Genomic DNA, 20,183 nt, shown 5'->3' on the forward strand with positions numbered 1-20,183 from the left:
TATTGGTCTGTTCTCACAGTGTTATAAAAAATACTTGATACTGTATAATTTAAAATGAAAAGAGATTTAATTGGCTCACAGTTCTGCAAGCTGTATAGAAACCATGATGCTGGCATCTCCTCAGCTTCTAGGGAAGCCTCAGGTAACTTACAATCAAGGTGGAAGGCAAAGGGGGAGTGAACGTTTCACATAGCCAGTGCAGGAGGAAGTGAGTGAGCAGGGAGGTTCTACACACTTTTAAACAACTAGATCTCACAAGAACTCACTATCTTGACAACAGTACCAAGGGAAATGGTGTTAAACCATTCATGAGAAACCACTCCCATGATCAAATCACCAGGCTCCACCTCCAACATTGGGGATTACAATTTGACATTAGAATGGAGACACAGATCCAAACCATATCTGACTGAATGGCATGATATCAAAATAAAGACTCTCCTACCCACATCTTCGATGAACAAAACCAAGGACTTGTTAGTGAACAAAGAGGCATAGGACTACTAACTCCAAGTTTTGCTAGTGCTCAGAATATAATTTGATTGGAATAATTTAAAAGAAAACCTTAAATATAGATATCTCAAGTATTATGTTTATAGACTCTCCACAATCTCTGAGAATGCTGGCGTGCAAATCTTCGCCCTTGAATATCAAATTTTCATATTCATGGCTATTGAGGATGAATATGCATCAGGGGTATTTTGTTTAATATTGGATAGCTCATAAGGTGCATAGGAAACCTGGAGGAATAAGTTTATAAGTGTCTTAGTTAATTTTCTGTACTTATAACAAAACACCTGAAACTGGGTATTTATAATGAAAGGAATTTATTTCTTACTGTTATGAAGGCTAAATTCAAGGCTGAGGGGCCACATCTAGTGAGAACCTTTTTGCCGGTGGAGACAGTCTTGTGATGTCTTGAAGCCGTGCAGTGTATCACGTGGTGGAGGAGCAGAGCGTGCTCTGGTGCTGAGGTCTTTCTTTTCATATAAACCCACCAGTTCTCCTCCCATGATAACCCATTAAACCATTAACCCACTAATCCATTAATCCATAAATGGATTAACCCATTCATGAGGGCAGAGCCATCATGATCCAATCACCTCATAAAGGCCCCATCTTTCATTGCCACCACATTGAAGATTAGGTGAGTTTTGGAGAGGACAAATATTCAAACCTTAGCAAAAGCTAAGACAAGAGTTACAATCAACAGATTTTTGCCAAGGAGGAATAAGTTTGTTTATTTCTGTAGCATAAAAATATGCACGTTGGGATTAGACAAACTCTTCGGAAGCATTGTCTGTATCCGGCTGGTTGTGAAGGCGTTTTCCTTGCAAAAAGTTGTTGAGATGCTTGAAGAAGTGGTCGTTGGTTGGCAAGAGGTCAGATGAATATGGTGGACGAAACAAAACTTCCTAGCACAATTCATTCAACTTTTGAAGCATTGGTTGTGTGATGTGTGGTTGGCAATTGTCATGGAGAAAAATTCAACCCTTTTCTGTTGACCAATGCCAGCTGCAACCATTGCAGTTTTCGGTGCATCTCATCAATTTGCTGAGCGTAATTCTCAGATGTAATGGTCTTGTCGGGATTCAGAAAGCTGTAGTAGATCAGATTGGCAGCAGGCCACCAAACAGTGACCATGACCATTTTTTTGGTGCAAGTTTGGCTTTGGAAACTGCTTTGGAGCTTCTTCTCGGTCCAACCACTGAGCTGGTCATCATCGGTTGTCTTAAAATCCACTTTTTGTCGCACATCACAATCTGGTAGAGAAATGATTCATTGTTGTTGCCTAGAATAAAAGAAGATGACACTTCAAAACAATGATTTTTTAAAAAATCATTTTAATCATTAAATTTAATTAAATCATTAAATCATTTAAATTTCACTCAGCTCATGAGGCACCCACTTATCGAGACTTTTCACCTTTCTAATTTGCTTCAAATGTTGAATGATAGTAGAATGGTTGACATTGAGTTTTTCAGCAATTTTTCATGTAGTTGTAAGAGGATCAACTTCGATTATTGCTCTCAGTTGGCTGTTGTCAACTTCCAATGGCCAGCCACTATGCTCCTCATCTGCAAGGTTCCCATCTTCTTTGCAAAACTTCCTGGACCACTACTCCACTGTATGTTCCTTAGCAGTTCCCGGGTCAAATGCGTTGTTGATGTTGCGATTTGTCTCCGCTGCCTTACCACCCATTTTGAACTTGAATAAGAAATTGAATAACAAAATCGCTCAAATTTGTTTTTTGTCTAACATCATTTCCATAGTCTAAAATAAAATAAACAGCAAGTAATGTCATTAGCAAAAATAATAAAGCGAGTAATGTGCATTAAAATGGTGTATAACATAACCACATTTATTTAAGATTGTATTCCAATATCAAGTGGCAAATTTCAACATTGCAAAAATTGCAATTACTTTTGTACTTATGTGTTGGGGACACGGTGATAAACTATTCAATTGTCAGGACACAGTTGCTAAATTTAATGAACTCCAACATTTTCTTCCATTCTTGTTTCACTTGTCTCATGATCCAAATTTCAGAGAGACTCCAAATGACTGAGCTTATCTCACTTATCCACCCCATTTCTATTTTCATTACAATGCAATAAGAAGTTTGGGAAAAGGATTATTTCTTTTTAATTTCCTAATACTAAGTTTCTATAATTCAGTAAAAGTAAATTAAGTCAGGAAAAATCTAAACACAAAAAATCAAAATCACCAGAATTCTCTTACATTTTTAGGCTGATATCATACACTATCCCTCCAGCAATTTGTATCAGATCATTTGATGTGATTTCCCTATTTAGCATCAGTACTCTGGAGGAATCAGATTGTAGAAGCATCTCTAAAGTCATCAGAGGTGTCTCAGAAGCCTGAAGAAAAGGAAAAGAACTAGTGCTTGGACTACAGATGCCTCCCTCCACTTCAGCCAAAGCCTCATCTCTCATTTGTTTATTTTAGCAGAGTTCTATTACCAAAAGTGTGTTTGAAAACCGCTGATCGAAGGCCCCATATAAATAGTTAATATTGTAACTAAATTTCCTTAAATCTGTGTAGTGCTATCTGATTTCTTATGGAAGATGAGAACTAAAATTTTGGAAAATTTGGCAGCCATAACGTTTGTTACGTGGTAAACCTATTTGAATTCCTAATTTATTTTTCTCTAGCTATCCTTAACACCAGAAACTATGTGACCATTTACATCAATTCTCATTGCTCACTACTCTTCCATTCCTTGTCAGGGATCTAATAGAGAAAAACGGGGCTGTTTATGTCTTTAACAGGTAACTAATTGGAAAAATCTTGTAAAAATTAACCCTATAAATTTAAAGGTGAACTAAGACAAAAGTAAATCGATGCCTTGTACAGTAAATAAACTTATTTGATCTTCCCTAGACTTTAAAACATTTGATGAAAAATTTCATATATGATCTAATGTTCATCATAAATAACAACTCTGGGAAAGCCACAGACATTTAAAAATTCTTGCACTACTTACTTTTATGACTAATGTTTTGATCATCTTATTTGCCTGCTTTGATTGCTTTTTTCAAACCAAAATATAATTTTTCCAAGAAAGAAATTTTCTGGAAAAAAGAAAGCTTCACAATAATTCTGAAAATGTTCCAATATATTTTGATACATTACCTGGCTTTCCATTTTAACTATTTACTATTGTTTCTAATAGAGTAATACAGTTAACCAAGAAACTGTTTCAAAATTTAGAAAAATAACTGTAGTAACCTGATATATACTAACATATAGTTTAAAGAGTTGGCATTATAGGAAGTGCATTGGTGAAGATGAAGCCTATTCTAAATGGTCCAAACTTGAGAGACAATAGTAGAAATCTCCTTTTCTTGTTGGGATCATTAATCTTCTTTTAGCATTAAGGGCTACCTAGTAACCAAATAATTCTTAACAAAGCAAATAAGCACAACAGTTATTCTCAACACTGTGTTAGGCTTGCCACTAATAAAAAAAAGCAATATCGAGAAGTAAATGAAGGAGGATAGAGCATAATGTTGGAATAGAAGCTTTCATCATTCTTCCCCCATGCAGGAACAACACATTTTAAAAACTATCTGCACACAGAAAAGCACTGTCACAAGAACCAAAATTCATGTGAGCAATCACAGTACCTGGTTGTAACTTCATATCACAGAAAAAAAAGGCAATGAAGAGGGTAGGAAAGAAAGTCTTGAATCACTGACACTACCCCTCCTCCATCCCTGGCAGAGGCCATCCAGCACAGAGAGTCTGTGCACTTTGAAGAGAGAGAGTGCAGTGACTGGGGGACTTTACATTTACATCAGTGCTGCCCTATGATAGCATAGAGAAAAGCTGTGCTGGGCTCAGTCAGCAACTGAACATAGAGGGAGCATTTGGACCTGACCTAGCCTGAAGGGTATCACCTATGCCAGTGGTCAAAACTTGAGTTTGTTGACAAGCCTTATCACTACAGGCCAAAGTACTCTGGGGTCCTAGGTAAACTTGAGAGACAGTCTAGGACACAAGGGCTGCAATTCCTAAGCAACTTTTTGGGCTGGTCTGGGCTCAGAGCCAGAGGACTAGAGTGGCGTGTGACCTAGGGAGAGACCAGCTGACACGACTAAGGAGGGCTTTGCCACCTCTCCCCCAGCCCCAGGCTGTGCAGCTCACAGCAACAAAAATGACTTATTTCTTCTGCTTAAAGAGAAAAGAGCAAAGACTAAAGAGGACTTCATCTTGCAACTTGGATAGCAGCTCAGCTTCAGTAGAACAGGGCACCAGAGTCATGAGGCCCTATAGTCCAGATAATATTTTCAGACAAATGCTGGGCCAAAAGGAAACCCACTGCCATGAAAGGAAGGGCATAGTCCTGGCAGGATTCATTACCTGATGACTAAAGAGCCCTTGGGCTCTGAATAACCAGCAGTAATATCAAGGTAATATGCTGTGGACCTTGGGCTCTGAGATGTGTTGACTATAGGTGTGACTCAGCACATCCCCAGCTGTGTTGGATATGGTGAAAGACTCCTTCTCTTTGAGAAAGGCATAGGGAAAAGTAAAGGCAACTCTGTTTTGCACCTTAGGTACCAGCTCAGCCACAATGGCCAGAGTGACAAGCAGACTCTTGGGATCCCTGAGTGCAGGCCTAGGCTCTTGGGCAGCATTTCTGGACCTGCCCTGGGCCAGAGGGGAGCCCACTGATCTGAAGGGTGAGTCCCAGGCCTGGCAGCATTCACCACAAACTAAATGAAGAGCCCTTGGGTTTTAAAGGAACACTGGCAGTGACTTGGAAGAATCCCACTATGGGCCAGTGGTGGTGGTGGCCACAGAGAGAATGTCCTCTGTTTGTGAAAAGGGGAGGGAAGAGCAGGAAGAACTTTGTATTGTGGTTTCAGTTCCAGCATAGTCACAGAATAATAGAACATCAGGCATACTTCTAAGTTTTTCGACTCCAATTTCTGGCTCCCAAACAGCATCTCTGGACCCACCCGGGGTTTGGGGGAACTCATTGCCCTGAACAGTCATAAACCTGCCTGACATCATTGGCCTCAGGTCTGACCCAGTGCTGTTCCAATGGTGGGGGCCACAGAGGTGCTTGCATCACCACACCCCAAGTTCCAGGAAGCTCAGCACAGATAAATAAACTCCACTTGTTTGGGGGAAGGTAAGAAGAAAAACAAACAAGCAAACAAACAAACAAGAGTCTCTGCATTGTAATCTAGAGAATTCTTCCAGGTGTTATCCAAGACAATGAAGACAGTACCTCTACAAATCTGCAAAAACCACAGCGATATTAGACTTGGGGCCCAAGTCCCTTCAAATACCTGGAAAGATTTCTCCAGAAAGACAGGCGCAAACAAGCCCTGACTCTGAAGGCTACAATAAATACCTACCTCTTCAATGCCCAGACTCTGACAACCATCTAAAAGCACCAAGATTACCCAGGAAAACTTGATCTCAGCAAATGAACAAAATAAGGCACCAAAGACTAATCCTAGAGAAACAGATACATGTTCAATTTTCAAATGGAAAATTCAAAATATCTGTTTTGAGAAAATGTAATGAAATGTAAGATAACAGAAGAATTTCATAATTGTATCAAATATATTTAACAATGAGATTAAAATAATTAAAACAAGGCACACATTCTATAATTGGAGAATGCAATTTACATACTGAAAAATGCCTCAGAGTCCCAATAGCTGGATTAGTCACGCAGAGGAAAGAATTAGTGATCTTGAAGGCAGGCTGTTTAAAAATATATACTCAGGAGACAAGAAAAATAATTAAAACAAATAAATAAAGCGCACCTACAAGATTGAGAAAATAGCCTCAAAAGGGTAAATCTAAGAGTGATTGGCCTAAAAGAAAAAGTAGATGAAATATGGGGTAGAAGGGTTATTCCAAGAAATATTACTAGAGAACCTTTCAAACCTAGAGAAAGATATCAACATTGAAGTACAAAAAGGTTATAGAACACTAAGCCGAATTAACCCAAAGAGGACTATCTTCAGACAGCTAATAATCAAACTGGTAAAGTTCAAGGATAAAGAAATGATGCTAAAAGCATCAAAAGAAATGAAACAAATAACATAATGAATCTCCAATACATGTGGCAGCAAATTTTTCAGTGAAAACCTTATAGGCCAGGAGAGAGTGGCATGACATATTTAAAGTACCAGAAGGGGGATAAAAAGACTTACCCTAGCATTCTTTATGCAGTAAAAATATCCTTCAAGTATGAAGGAGAAATCAAGAACTACACAGACAAACAAAAGCTGAGGGATTTTATCAACACCAGATTTGTCCTACAATAAATGCTAAAGATAGTTTCTCAATCTGAAAGAAAACGATGCTGATGAACAAGAGGAAATCATCTGAAGATACAAAACTCAGTGGTGGCCAGGCATGGTGACCCACACCTATTATCCCAGCCCTTTGGGAGCTTGAAGTGGGTGGATTGCTTGAGCCCAGGAATTTGAGACTAGCCTGGGCAACATGGTGAAATCCTGTCTCTACATAAAAACACAAAAATTAGCCAGTGTAGTGGCACATGCCAGTAGTCCCAGCTACTCAGGAGGCTGAGGTGGGAAAATCACTTGAGCCCGGAAAGTTGAGGCCACAGTGATCTGTGACTGCATTACTGCACCCCAGACTGGATGGTAGAGTGAGACCCAGTCTCAAAACAAGCAAAGTCACTGGTAACAGTAAGCACACACACACAAAAACACAGAACATTATAAAACTGTAATTGTTCTTTGAAAACTACTATTATCTTAGGAAGAAAGATAAAACGATAATCCAATCAAAAATAATAACTACAACTTTTCAGGACAAAGACTGTATAATGAGACAAAGAAACATTGAAAAGTTAAAAATTAAGAGGATTAAGTTAAAGTATAGACTTTTTATTAGTTTTCTTTTTGTGTTTGTTTATGTAATCAGTGTTAACTTGTCATCGGTTTAAGATAATGGATTATAAGATAGAATTTGGAAGTCATACAGTACTCTCTAATCAAAAAACATGAAAAATACAGAAAAAATAAAAAGCAAGGAATTAAATCATACCACCTGAGAAAATCACCTTCACAAAAAGAAAGACAAGAAGGAAAAGAATATCAAAAAACAACCAGAAAACAAACAGCAAAATAGCAGGAGTAAGTCACTGCTTATCAATGATAACTATGAATGTAAATGGAATAAACTCTCCAATGAAAATACTTAGAGAGGCCAAATAAATGAAAAAAAAAAAAAAAAAAAAGACTCAATGATCTGTTGCCTACAAGAAAAACTCTTCATCTATGAAGATACACATCTAATGAAAATAAAGGGATGGAAAAAGATATTCCATGCCAATGGAAATGAGAAATGAGCAAGAGTATATACTTATATCAGAAAAAATAGATTTCAAAACTGTAAGTGACAAAGAAGGCTACTAAATACTAATAATGGAATCAATTCAGCAAGAGGATATAATAATTGTAAATATATATGCACCCATCACTGGAGCACCCAGATATATAAAGCAAATATTACTGAAGCTAAAGAGAGAGATAGACCTCAATACAATAATAGCTGAAGACTTCAACACCCAACACTCAGCATCAGTTCATCCAGATGGAAATTCAACAAAGAAAGATAAGACGACTTAATCTTCACTATAGATGAAATGGACCTAATAGATATTTACAGAATATTTTACTCAAAGGCTGCAAAACACACCTTCTTCTTTTCATCACATGAATCTTTCTCAAGAATAGACCACATGTTATGTAACAAAATCAGTGGCAAAACATTTAAAAAATGGTATAAGAAATATTGCTGAGGATGTGGAGAAAAGAAAATCTTTCTACACCATTGGTGGGAATGTAAATTAGCATAACCACTACGGAGAATAGTTCAGAGGTTACTCAAACAAGTAAAAATAGGGCTGTCATATGATTCAGCAATCCCACTGCTGTGTTTAAACACAAAAGAAGAGAAATCAGTATAGTGAAGAGATATCTTCCCTGCTATGATTGTTGTGATACTGTTCCAATAGGCAAAATTGGAAAGCAACCTAAGTGTCTATCATAAGATGAATGATCGCCATTCTAGCTGGTGTGAGATGGTATCTCATTATGGTTTTGATTTGCATTTCTCTAATGACAAGTGATGATAAGCTTTTTTTTTCGTATGTAGATTGACTGCATAAATGTCTTCTTTTGAGAAGCGTCTGTTGTTATCCTTCGCCCACTATTTGATGGAGTTGTTTGTTTTTTTCCTGTAAATGTGTTTAAGTTCCTTGTAGATTTTGGATATTAGCCCTTTGTCAGATGGATAGATATTCTCTCATTCTGAAAAAAATTTCTCCTATTCTGTAGGTTGCCTGTTCACTCTGATGATAGTTTATTTTGCTGTGCAGAAGCTCTTTAGTTTAGTTGGATCCCATTCATCTATTTTGGCTTTTGTTGCCATTGCTTTTGGTGTTTTAATCATGAAGTATTTGCACATACCTATGTCCTGATGGTATTGCCTAGGTTTTCTTCCAGGGTTTTTATGGTTTTAGATCTTACATGTAAGTCTTTAATTCATCTTGAGTTAATTTTTGAATAATGTGTAAGGAAGGGGTCCAGTTTCAGTTTTCTGCATGTGGCTAGCCAATTTTCCCAACATCATTTATTAAATAGGGAATCCTTTCCCCATTGCTTGTGTTTCTGAGGTTTGTCAAAGATTAGATGGCTGTAGATGTGTGGCATTATTTTGGAAGCCTCTGTTCTGTTCCATTTGTTTATGTATCTGTTTTGGTACCAGTACCATGCTGTTTTGGTTACTATAGCCTTGTAATATAGTTTGAAGTTAGGTAGCGTGATGCCTCCAGCATTGTTCTTTTTACTTAGGATTGTCTTGGCTATGCAGCCTCTTTTTTGGTTCCAAATGAAATTTAAAGTAGTTTTTTCCAATTCTGTGAAGAAAGTCAATGATAGCTTGATGGGGTTAGCATTGAATCTATACATTACTTTGGGCAGTATGGCCATTTTTACAATATTGATTCTTTCTAACCATGAGCATGGAATGTTTTTCCCTTTATTTGTATCCTCTCTTATTTCCTTGAGCAGTGGTTTGTAGTTCTCCTTGAAGAGGTCCTTCACATCCCTTCTAAGTTGTATTCTTAGGTATTTTATTCTCTTTGTAGCAATTATGAATGGGAGTTCAGTCATGATTTGGCTCTCTGTTTATCTATTATTGTCTTATAGGAATGCTTGTGATTTTTGCACATTGATTTTGTATCCTGAGATTTTGCAGAAGTTGCTTATCAGCTTAATGAGATTTTGGGCTGAGACAATGGGGTTTTCTAAGTATACAACTATGTCATCTGCAAACAGAGACCATTTGACTTTCTCTCTTTCTCTTTGAATACCCTTTATTTCTTTCTCTTGCCTCATTGCCCTGGCCAGAACTTCCAATACTATGTTGAATAGGAGTGGTGAGAGAGGGCATCCTTGTCTTGTACCGGTTTTCAAAGGGAATGTTTCCAGTTTTTGCCCATTCAGTATGATATTGGCTGTGGGTTTGTCATAAATAGTTCTTATTATTTTGAGATATGTTCCATCAATACCTAGTTTATTGAGAGTTTTTAGCATGAAGGGCTGTTGAATTTTGTCAAAGGCCTTTTCTGCATCTATTGAGATAATTATGTGGTTTTCATCATTTGTTCTGTTTATGTGATGGATTACACTTATTGATTTGCATATATTGAACCAGTCTTGCATCCCAGGGATGAAGCTGACTTGATCGTGGTGGATAAGCTTTTTGATGTGCTGCTGAATTTGGTTTGCCAGTATTTTATTGGGGATTTTTTGTATCACTGTTCATCAGAGATACTGGCCTGAAATTTTCTTTCTTTTTGTTGTGTCTCTGCCAGGTTTTGGTGTCAGCATGGTGCTGGCCTCATAAGATGAGTTAGGGAGGAGTCTCTATTTTTCTATTGTTTGGAATACTTTCAGAAAAGATGGTACCAGCTCCTCTTTGTACCTCTGGTAGAATTCGGCTGTGAATGCATCTGGTCCTGGGCTTCTTTTTGGTTGGAGGGCTATTAATTATTGCCTCAATTTCAGAACTTGTTATTGGTCTATTTTGGTCTCTTCCAAGAGATGCTGGAGATAATGTGGAGAAATAGGAATGTTTTTACACTGTTGGTGGGAGTGTAAATTAGTTTAACCATTGTGGAAGGCAATGTGGTGATTCCTCAAGGATCTAGAACAAGAAATACCACTTGACCCAGCAATCCCATATACCCCATATACTGGGTATATACTGAAAGGATTATAAATCATTCAACTATAAAGACACATGCACATATGTTTATTGTAGCACTATTCACAATAGCAAAGACTTGGAACCAACCCAAATGCCCATCAATAATAGACTGGATTAAGAAAATGTGGCACATATACGCAATGGAATACTATGCAGCCATAAAAGGGATGAGCTCCTGTCCTTTGTAGGGACATGGATGAAGCTGGAAACCATCATTCTCAGTAAACTAACACAAGAACAGAAAACCAAACACCACATCTTCTCACTCATAAGTGGAAGTTGAACAATGAGAACATGTGGACACAGGGAGGGGAACATCATACACTGGGGCCTGTCAGGGGTTGAGGGTTAGGGGAGGGATAGCATTAGGAGAAATACCTAAAGTAGATGAAGGGTTGATGGGTACAACAAACCACCATAGCACATGTATACCTGTGTAACAAACCTACACATTCTGCACATGTATGCCAGAACTTTATATATATGTATATGTGTGTGTGTGTGTGTATGTGTGTGTGTGTGTGTGTGTGTATAAAGATGAGTGGATGAAGAAAATGTGATACTTTTATTCAGCCATAAAAATGAATGAGATTCTGTCATTTTTAACAGCATGGGTGGAGCTGAAGATTATTATGTTAAGTGAAATAAGCCAGACACAGAAAGACCAACATCACATATTCTTTCTTGTTTGTGCGAGATTTATAAATCAAAACAATTGAACTCATGGAAATAGATAGTGGAAGGACTGCTACCAAAGCCTGAGAAAGTAGTTTGGGAAGGAGCAAGGTAAGGATGGTTAATGGGTAGCAAAAATACTTAGAAAGAATGAATAAGACACAGTATTTGATATCACAGCATTGTGACTATAGTCAAAATAATTCAATTGTACATTTTAAAATAAGTAAGAGTATGTATTAATAACACAAAGGATAAATGCTTGTGGAGACGGATACCCCATTTTCCATGACGTGGAAATGCATGTCTGTATCAAAATACCTCATGTACCCCATAAATACATACACCTGCTATGTACACATACACATTAAAAAATACTATTTTAAAAAGTGAATGACATTTAATAACACCTCATCTTACTACTAAGAGTTTTCAAATTACTGCAAAGTGTCCTTTACATTTATAAAAATGCCTTGACCCATATTCTAAGGGGTAAAATCCTTTATTTTAAAGTTATGCACAACAGTGTTGTGTTTTAAAATACTTTTCAGTATAAGATGTGACAAAAAATTATGTTGCAACAAAATCTCATGGAAATTTTGAGATCTTATATATATATTTTAAAAAGCAAGTGGTTCAATTAACACTCTTCAAAAAATTAAGCAAACTTTTTCCAGAAATGGAAGAAACTGTTAAGGTATTTTTTTTCCTTGTCCTGAGTCATTTTAATAAATATAGTTATTAACAGTGTTGGGTATAACACCACTGTTTTCTCAGATGCAGTAAACAGAAGCAAAGACATTTCTACTCACCATGCTTCGTCCTATCACAGAGCCTTTGTGCCCATTCGTCTGTCTTGATTGAAATGTTCTTTCCTTGACTCTTATCCTTTTAAAATTCTATTCTTATCTCACCTGTTAGCTCAAGCGACAGAACTAAAACAGAGTTCTCAACTCAAGTGACTGAAAACGTATCATTTAATTATTTATTCTTTCTCTCTTTTTCTATTTGCTTCTTGGAGAAATGATAGGTCAGATAACATATTTGAACATAAGGATGAGAGCATTATCGTATCTGAGGAGGACAGAGCAGTAAGCTGACAGGAATCTGAATCTCTAAGAATATCCTGGAGCAAAGCTACCATATCAGTTCTAGGTGGTCTTCCTTTAGATTTTTATGTGACAGAGAGTATTTATCTTGTTTAATTAACTGTTCTTATGATTATCTCTTGCTTTCAGTTAAATCTAGCCCTAACTGATGAGCCACCATTATAGACTTTGATAACATAATTCATCACATCTTTGAGAAACTTATCTAGTTTTTAACTGTGTTAAGTATGAGTGATTAGCTATTTGATTAATATTAGGCCCCCACCCCTCACCAGATATTAAGTTTCATGAGGGCAAAAATTATATTCACTATTGAACTCCAATCACCCTAGCAGAGTGCAAGTTAAATATCTTGGAAAAAAAAAGAAAGTAATTAGGAAAGAAAGAAAGAAGTAAAACAAAAGAGGAGGGAGAGTTGAAAAACTTGTTACAGATAAGTTTATATTTATCATCTATACAGTCTTCCTTCTTTCTTTTTGTAAATGATGTAGTACCTTTTAAATGTACTCTATGCCTTCAAGTTCTGTTTACTTTTGAACACTTTTCAGCTGGTGATCTAATAAATCTATTATTACCATGAGTCTTCATGGAGGCATTTATGTTTTAACAAGCATGAAAGTTGTAAGTAGAAGAACAGTGTTAAGTGGAAGGATTCAACTATTGCTCATGGGATATTTTGTAGAAGCCGATCCAGAGAAAATTGTTGAAACATCATGTTTCTTCTTCAGAAAGTTTTATTTCAAATGTTTATATAGATATTCTCAAAATGCTATCTTCCACACAATGGATATTGTGGTTAGTCATTAGTTTTTCGATATGCATACATGCTTTATTTTGAAAACGCTGCCATATTAAATTACTGTAATAGCTTCAGCAAAACAAACAAAAAACCCATAACCTACGACCAATAACTGTATTTTAGAAAAAAAAACATAATAATAAAAATGGGGAAATTGGAGATACAAAAGATCTTTGACTAGTTTCTAACTCCAGGATAAAACCTCTGGACCCACCTGGGGCCTGAAGGAACTTGGACCCAGAAGGGAAACATACAGGCCAGGTTGGCTTTGCCACCTGCTTATTGTAGAGCCCCAGGGCCTTAAGTGAACACAGACAGTAGCCAGGGAGTAGTTATAGCAAGGCTTTTGTGAGATCCAGTACTGTGCTGGCTTCAAATCTGACCCATTGCAGTCAGAGAGGTGGTGGCCACAGGGAACTTGTCCTAGATCATCAGGCAGTACCTCTATAAGTTTGCAAGAGCCATAACATTACTGGGCTTTGGCTGCCCCCTAAAGTAGGTACAACTTAGACCACAACACCCAAGTCTTTTCAAATGTCTGAAAAGCCTTCTCAGGAAGAATGGGGAAAAACTATATCAGACAGTGATGACTACAATAAATATCTAACTATTCAATGCCCAGATACAGATGAACATCTAGAAGTATCAAGACAATTCAGGAAAACATGACCTCACCAAATGAACTAAATAAGACTCCAGAAATCAATCCTAGAGAAAGACAGATATATGAACTTTGAGACAGAAAATTCAAAATGCCTGAATTGAGGATACCAAAAACTTCTTAAGATAACACAGAAAAGATATTCTGAATTACATCACATACCTTTAGCAAAGAGATTTAAATAATTCTAAAATTAAGGCAGGAATTCTGAAGCTAAAAAATTTAATGGGCATACTAAAGAATGCGTGAGTCTTTTAGTAGCATAATGGATCAAGCAGAAGAAAGAATTAGTCAGCTTGAAGACAGGGTATTTGAAAATATATAGTCAGAGGAGAAAAAAAAATACAATAAAAAATGCATACAGGATCTAAAAAATAGCCTCAAAAAGGCAAATCTAGGAGTTACTGGCCCTAAAGAGGAGGTAGAGAAAGAGATAGGGGAAGAGAGTTTATTTAAAGTGAGAATAACAGAAAACTTTGCAAACTTAGAGAAAAATATCAAGTCTAAGTACAAGAAGGTTATAGAAGACCAAGCAGATTTAACACAAAGACGACTACCTCAAGGCATTTAAAAATAAAACTTCCAAAGATCAAAGATCAAGAAAGTATCCTAAAAGTTGTAAGAGAAAATAAACAAACAATACACAAGGGAGCTTCGATACATCTGGCAGAAGACTTTTGAGTAGAAATCTTACAGGACAGGAGAGAGTGGCATGACATAGTCAGTGTGCTGAAAAAGAAATCTTTTAACATAGAGTAATATATCTGGCAAAAATATCCTTCAAATATGTAGGAGAAATAAAGACATTCACAGACAAACAAAGCTGAGAGCTTTTAGACACACCAGACCTGTCCTACAAGAATAATTTTGAAACCTAAACAAATACATGCAAATTAAACTATATGTTCTTGAATGACCGGTGGGTCAATAAAGAAATTAAGAAAGAAATTGAAGAATTCTTTGAAACAAACAATAATGGACACACATCACACAAAAACCTATAGGATAGAGCAAAAACATTATTAAGAGAGAATTTTATAACCATAAATGCGTAAATCAAAAAAGATGGAAAACTTCACATAAACAACCTAACAATGCACCTCAAAGAACTAGAAAAGCCACAACAAACCAAACCAAAAATCAGTTGAAGAAATAAGTAATAAAGATCAGAGCAGATAGAAGCAACATTGAAATGAAGAAAATAATACAAAATATCAATGGAACAAAAGGTTGGTTTCTTGCAAAGTTAAACAAAATGAACAAACCTTGAACAAAACAAAGAAAATAAGAGAGGTAATGCGTATAAAAAAAAAATCCAAAATAAAAAAAGGGAGACATTACAACTGATACTGCAAAAAAATGAAAGTATCATTAGTGGCTACTTTGAATAACTACATGTTGATAAATTTGAAAACATAGAAGAAATGGACAAGTTACTAGATACATACAACCTACCAAGATTGAACAAGGAAAAAAACCAAAATCTGAACAGACCAATAAGAAGTAACCAGTTCAAAGCCATAATAAAAATTTTCCCATTAAAGGAAAGCCTGGGTCCCAATGACTTCACTACTGGATTCTGCCAAATATTTAAAGAGCTAATATTAATTTTCCTTAAACTTTTAGAGTGGGGCAGGGGTGAACTTCCAAACTTATTCTGTGAAGCAAGTATTACCCTGTTACCAAAACCAGACAAAGAAACATTAGCAAAAGAAAACTACAGGCCAATACCTATGATGAATATTGACAAAAATCCCTAACAAAATACAAGCAAAGCAAATTGAACAACACATTAGAAAGATGTGTTGTTGTGACCAAATTGGATTTATTCCTGGGATACAAGGTTAGTTCTACATATGCTAATCAATTAGTGTGGTACATCATATTAACATAATAAAGGATGAAAACAACATAATTATTTCAATTAATGCTGAAAATGCATTTAATACAATTTAATGTGCCTTCATGATAAAAATCCTCATTAAAATGGAAATACGAGGAACATATCTCAACAAAATAAAAGCCATATACAACAGACCCACAGCTGTTATACCACAGTATTATACTGAATGAGAAAATACTGAAAGCCTTTCTCTAAGATTTAGAACATGACAAGGATGCCCACTTTCACACCTATTATTTTTATCTTTCTCTTTTGTCATTATTCTAGCTAGTACTTACAAAACAGAAAGATAAAAAGGGCATCCAAATTGGAATGGAAGAAGTAAAATTATCCTTGTTTGCAGACAATATGATGTTATATTTGGACAAACCTAAAGACTCTACCAAAAAATTGTTAGAACTGATACACAAATTCAGTAAAGTTGCAGATGCAAAATCAACATACAAAAAATCATAGCATTTCTATATACCAACAGTGAGCAATCAAAAAAAGAAATTTTAAAAGTAAGTAACCAAATTTATAATAACCAAAAATAACATTAAATATCTAGAAATTACCTTAATCAAATATATAAAAGGTCTCTAACATACAAAGTAGAAAACACTGATAACAGAAATTGAAGAGGACCCCCAAAAATAGAGAAATATTCCATGCTCATGTATTGAAATAATCAATATTGTTAAAATGTCCATACCACAGCTATCTACAGATTTAATGTAATCCCTATCAGAATACCAATAACATTATTCACAGAAATAGAAAAACAAATCCTAAAATTTATATGGAACCACAAAAGACCCAGAATAGCCAACAATATACCAAGCAAAAAGAACAAAACTGGAAACACATTAACTGACTTCAAATTACACCACAGAGCTATACCAACCAAAGCAGCATGGTACAGGAATAAAAACAGATGTGTAGACCAATAGAACAGAATAGAAAACCCAGAAACACATCCACACACCTACTGTGAACTGATTTACAATAATACATCCAAGAACATAGACTGGTGAAAAGACAGTCTCTTCAATAAATGGCGCTGGGAAAACTGGATATCCGTATACAGAAGAATTAAACTAGACTCTCATCTCTCACCATATATGGAAATTTAAAAATACGGATTAAAGACTTAAATCTAATGCCTCAAACTATGAAATTAATACAAGAAAACATTGTGAATAATCTTCAGAATATTGGTCTAGGCAAAAATTTCTTGAGCCATACACCATGAAATGGTTTGGCTGTGCCCCACCTAAATCTCATCTTGAATTGTAGCTCCCATAATTCCCACGTGTTGTGGGAGGGATCTGGCGGGAGAGAATTGAATCACAGGGGTGGTTTTCATCATACTGTTCTCCTGGTAGTGAATAAGTCTCACCAGATGTGATGGTTTTATAAGGGGTTTCCCCTTTCACTTGGCTGTCATTCTCCCTTGCCTGCCACCATGAAAGACATGACTTTTGCCTTCCACCACGATTGTGAGTCTTCCCCAGCCACGTGGAACTTTGAGTCCATTAAATCTCTTTTTCTTTTGAAATTACCCCGTTTTGGTTATGTCTTTATCAGCAACATGAGAACAGAATAATACAGTAAATTGGCACCAGGAGTGGGGCACTGCTGTAAAGATACTCAAAAATGTGGAAGTGACTTTGAAACTGGGTAACAGGCAGAGGTTGGAAGAGTTTGAAGGGCTCAGAAGACAGAAAAATGTAAGAAAGTTTGGAACTTCCTCGATACCTGTTGAATGGCTTTGACAAAAATGCTGATGATGATATGGACAATGAAATACAGGCCGAGGTGATCTTAGATGGAGATGAGGAACTTGTTGGGACCTGGAATAAAGGTGACTCTTGCTATATTACAGTAAAGAGACTGGCAGCATTTTGGCCCTGCCCTAGATATTTATGGAACTTTGAACTCGAGGGAGATGATTTAGGGTATCTGGTAGAATAAATTTCTAATTGGCAAGATTTGATTTGGGTGCTGTTAAAAGCATTCAGTTTTAAAAGGGAAGCAGAGCATAAAAGTTTGGAAAATTACAACCTGATGATGCAATAAAAAAGAAAAACCTATATTCTTGGGAGAAATTCAAGCCTGCTGCAGAAATTTGTATAAGTAACAAGGAGCCAAATGTTAATCACAAAGACAAGGGGGAAAATGTTTTTAGGGCATGTCAGAAGTCTTCACAGCAGCCCTCCTCATTACAGGCCTGGAGGCCTAGGAAAAAAAAAAAATGGTTTCATGGGCCAGGCCCAGGGACCCCTTCCTTTGTGCAGCCTTGGGACTTGGTGCCCTGCATCCCAGCCATGCCAGCTGTGGCTAAAAGGGAACAAGGTACAGCTTGGGCCATGGCTTTAGAGGGTGCAAGCCCCAAGCCTTGGCAGCTGTCACATAGTGTTGAGCCTGCGAGTGTACAGAAGTCCAGAATCGAAGTTTGGGAACTTCTGCCTAGATTTCAGAGGAGTTATGGAAATGCCTGGATGTCCAGGCAAACATTTGCTGCAGGGATGGAGCCCTCATGGAGAACCTCTGCTAGTGCAATATGGAAGAAAAATATAAGGTTGGAGCTCCCACACAGAGTCTCCACTGGGGCAGTGCCTAGTGGAGCCGTGAGAGGAGGGCCACTACCCCAGAATGGTAGATCCACTGACAGCTTGTACCATGGACCTGGAATAGCCACAGACACTCAATGCCAGCGCATGAAAACAGCCAGGAGAAGAGTTGTAGCCAGCAAAGCCACAGAGGTGGAGCTGCCCAAGACCATGGGAACCCACTTCTTGCATTAGCATGATCTGGATGTGAGACATGCAATCAAAGAAGATAATTTTGGAGCTTTAATATTTGACTGTTCTGCTGAACTTTGGACTTGTATGGGGTCTGGAGCCCCTTCATTTTGGCCAATTTTTCTCATTTGGAATGGATGCATTTTCATCATGCCTGTACTTAATTGTGTCTAGGAAGTAACTAACTTGTTTTTGATTTTACAGGCTCATAGGCAGATTTTACAGACTCATATGCAGAAGTGACTTGCCTTGTCTCAGATGAGACCTTGTACTGTGGACTTTTGAGTTAAGACAGAAATGAATTAAGACATTTGGGAACTGTTGGGAAGGCATGTTTTTGAAATGTGAGAACATGAGATTTGGGAGGAGCCAAGGGCAGAATGATATGGTTTGACTGTGTCCCCACCAAAATCTCATCTTGAATTGTGGCTCCCATAATTCCCACATATGGTGGGAGGGACCAGTAGGAGATAATTGAATCATAGGGGTGGTTTCCCTCATACTGTTTGCCTGGTAGTAAATAAATCTCACAAGATCTTATTGTTTCATAAAGGGCTTACCCTTTCATTTGGCTCTCATTCTCCCTTGCCTGCCACCATGTAAGACGTGCCTTTCACCTTCTGCCATGATAGTGAGGCCTATCCAGCCACATGGGGTAACATCAAGGTAAAAAGCCTCTGCACAACACAAAATAAAATATTGTGAAGTGATAACCTACAGAATGCAAGAAAATATTTTCAAATTACTCATCTGACAAGGGATTAATAACCAAAATATACAAGGGGCTCAACAACCCTATAGGAAAAAATCTGTAACAGTCGGATCAAGAAATGGGCAAAATATTTGAAAAGACATTTCTCAAAAGAAAACATACAAATGGCAAACAGGAATATGAAAATTTGCTCAACATCATTGATCATCAGAGAAATGAAAATTAAAACTACAATGAAATATCTCACCTCATTTAAAATTGTATATATTCAAAACACAGGCAGTAACAAGGGAACCTTTCTTCTTTTTTGTCCCACATTCCATTACATTACCTTAATTTCTTATCTCAGTTAATGTTTTTATTCACTCAACAAGACATCAAATATTTGAACCATTTCAGATTTTCTCTTTACTTTTACTTAGCTAAGAATCTCTCCCTAGATTTTGTAAGGTTTATCTTTATTTTCTTATTTTCTTATCCATTCTCATGTTCAACTCCTTAGTTTGAGCCTAAATGTCTTCAATATTAACTATTACAGTCGCCAATTAACTTGGATTTTTGAATTCAGAAATCTGCTTATCTCTAGAATTTTTTTTTATTTAAAACTTTGTTTTTATTATGCTGTCCCCTTTCTTAAATAAAAAGGAAATATATCCTATAGGCCAGACTCAAACTTCTTTGTCTTGTATCCAGGGTCTTCTAAGCTCTGGTCCAGGCTTTTATTTCCATCATAAGCTC

The sequence above is a fragment of the Macaca mulatta genome, chromosome X (assembly GCF_049350105.2).
Source record: "Macaca mulatta isolate MMU2019108-1 chromosome X, T2T-MMU8v2.0, whole genome shotgun sequence".
In the NCBI taxonomy this organism is placed as follows: domain Eukaryota; kingdom Metazoa; phylum Chordata; class Mammalia; order Primates; family Cercopithecidae; genus Macaca; species Macaca mulatta.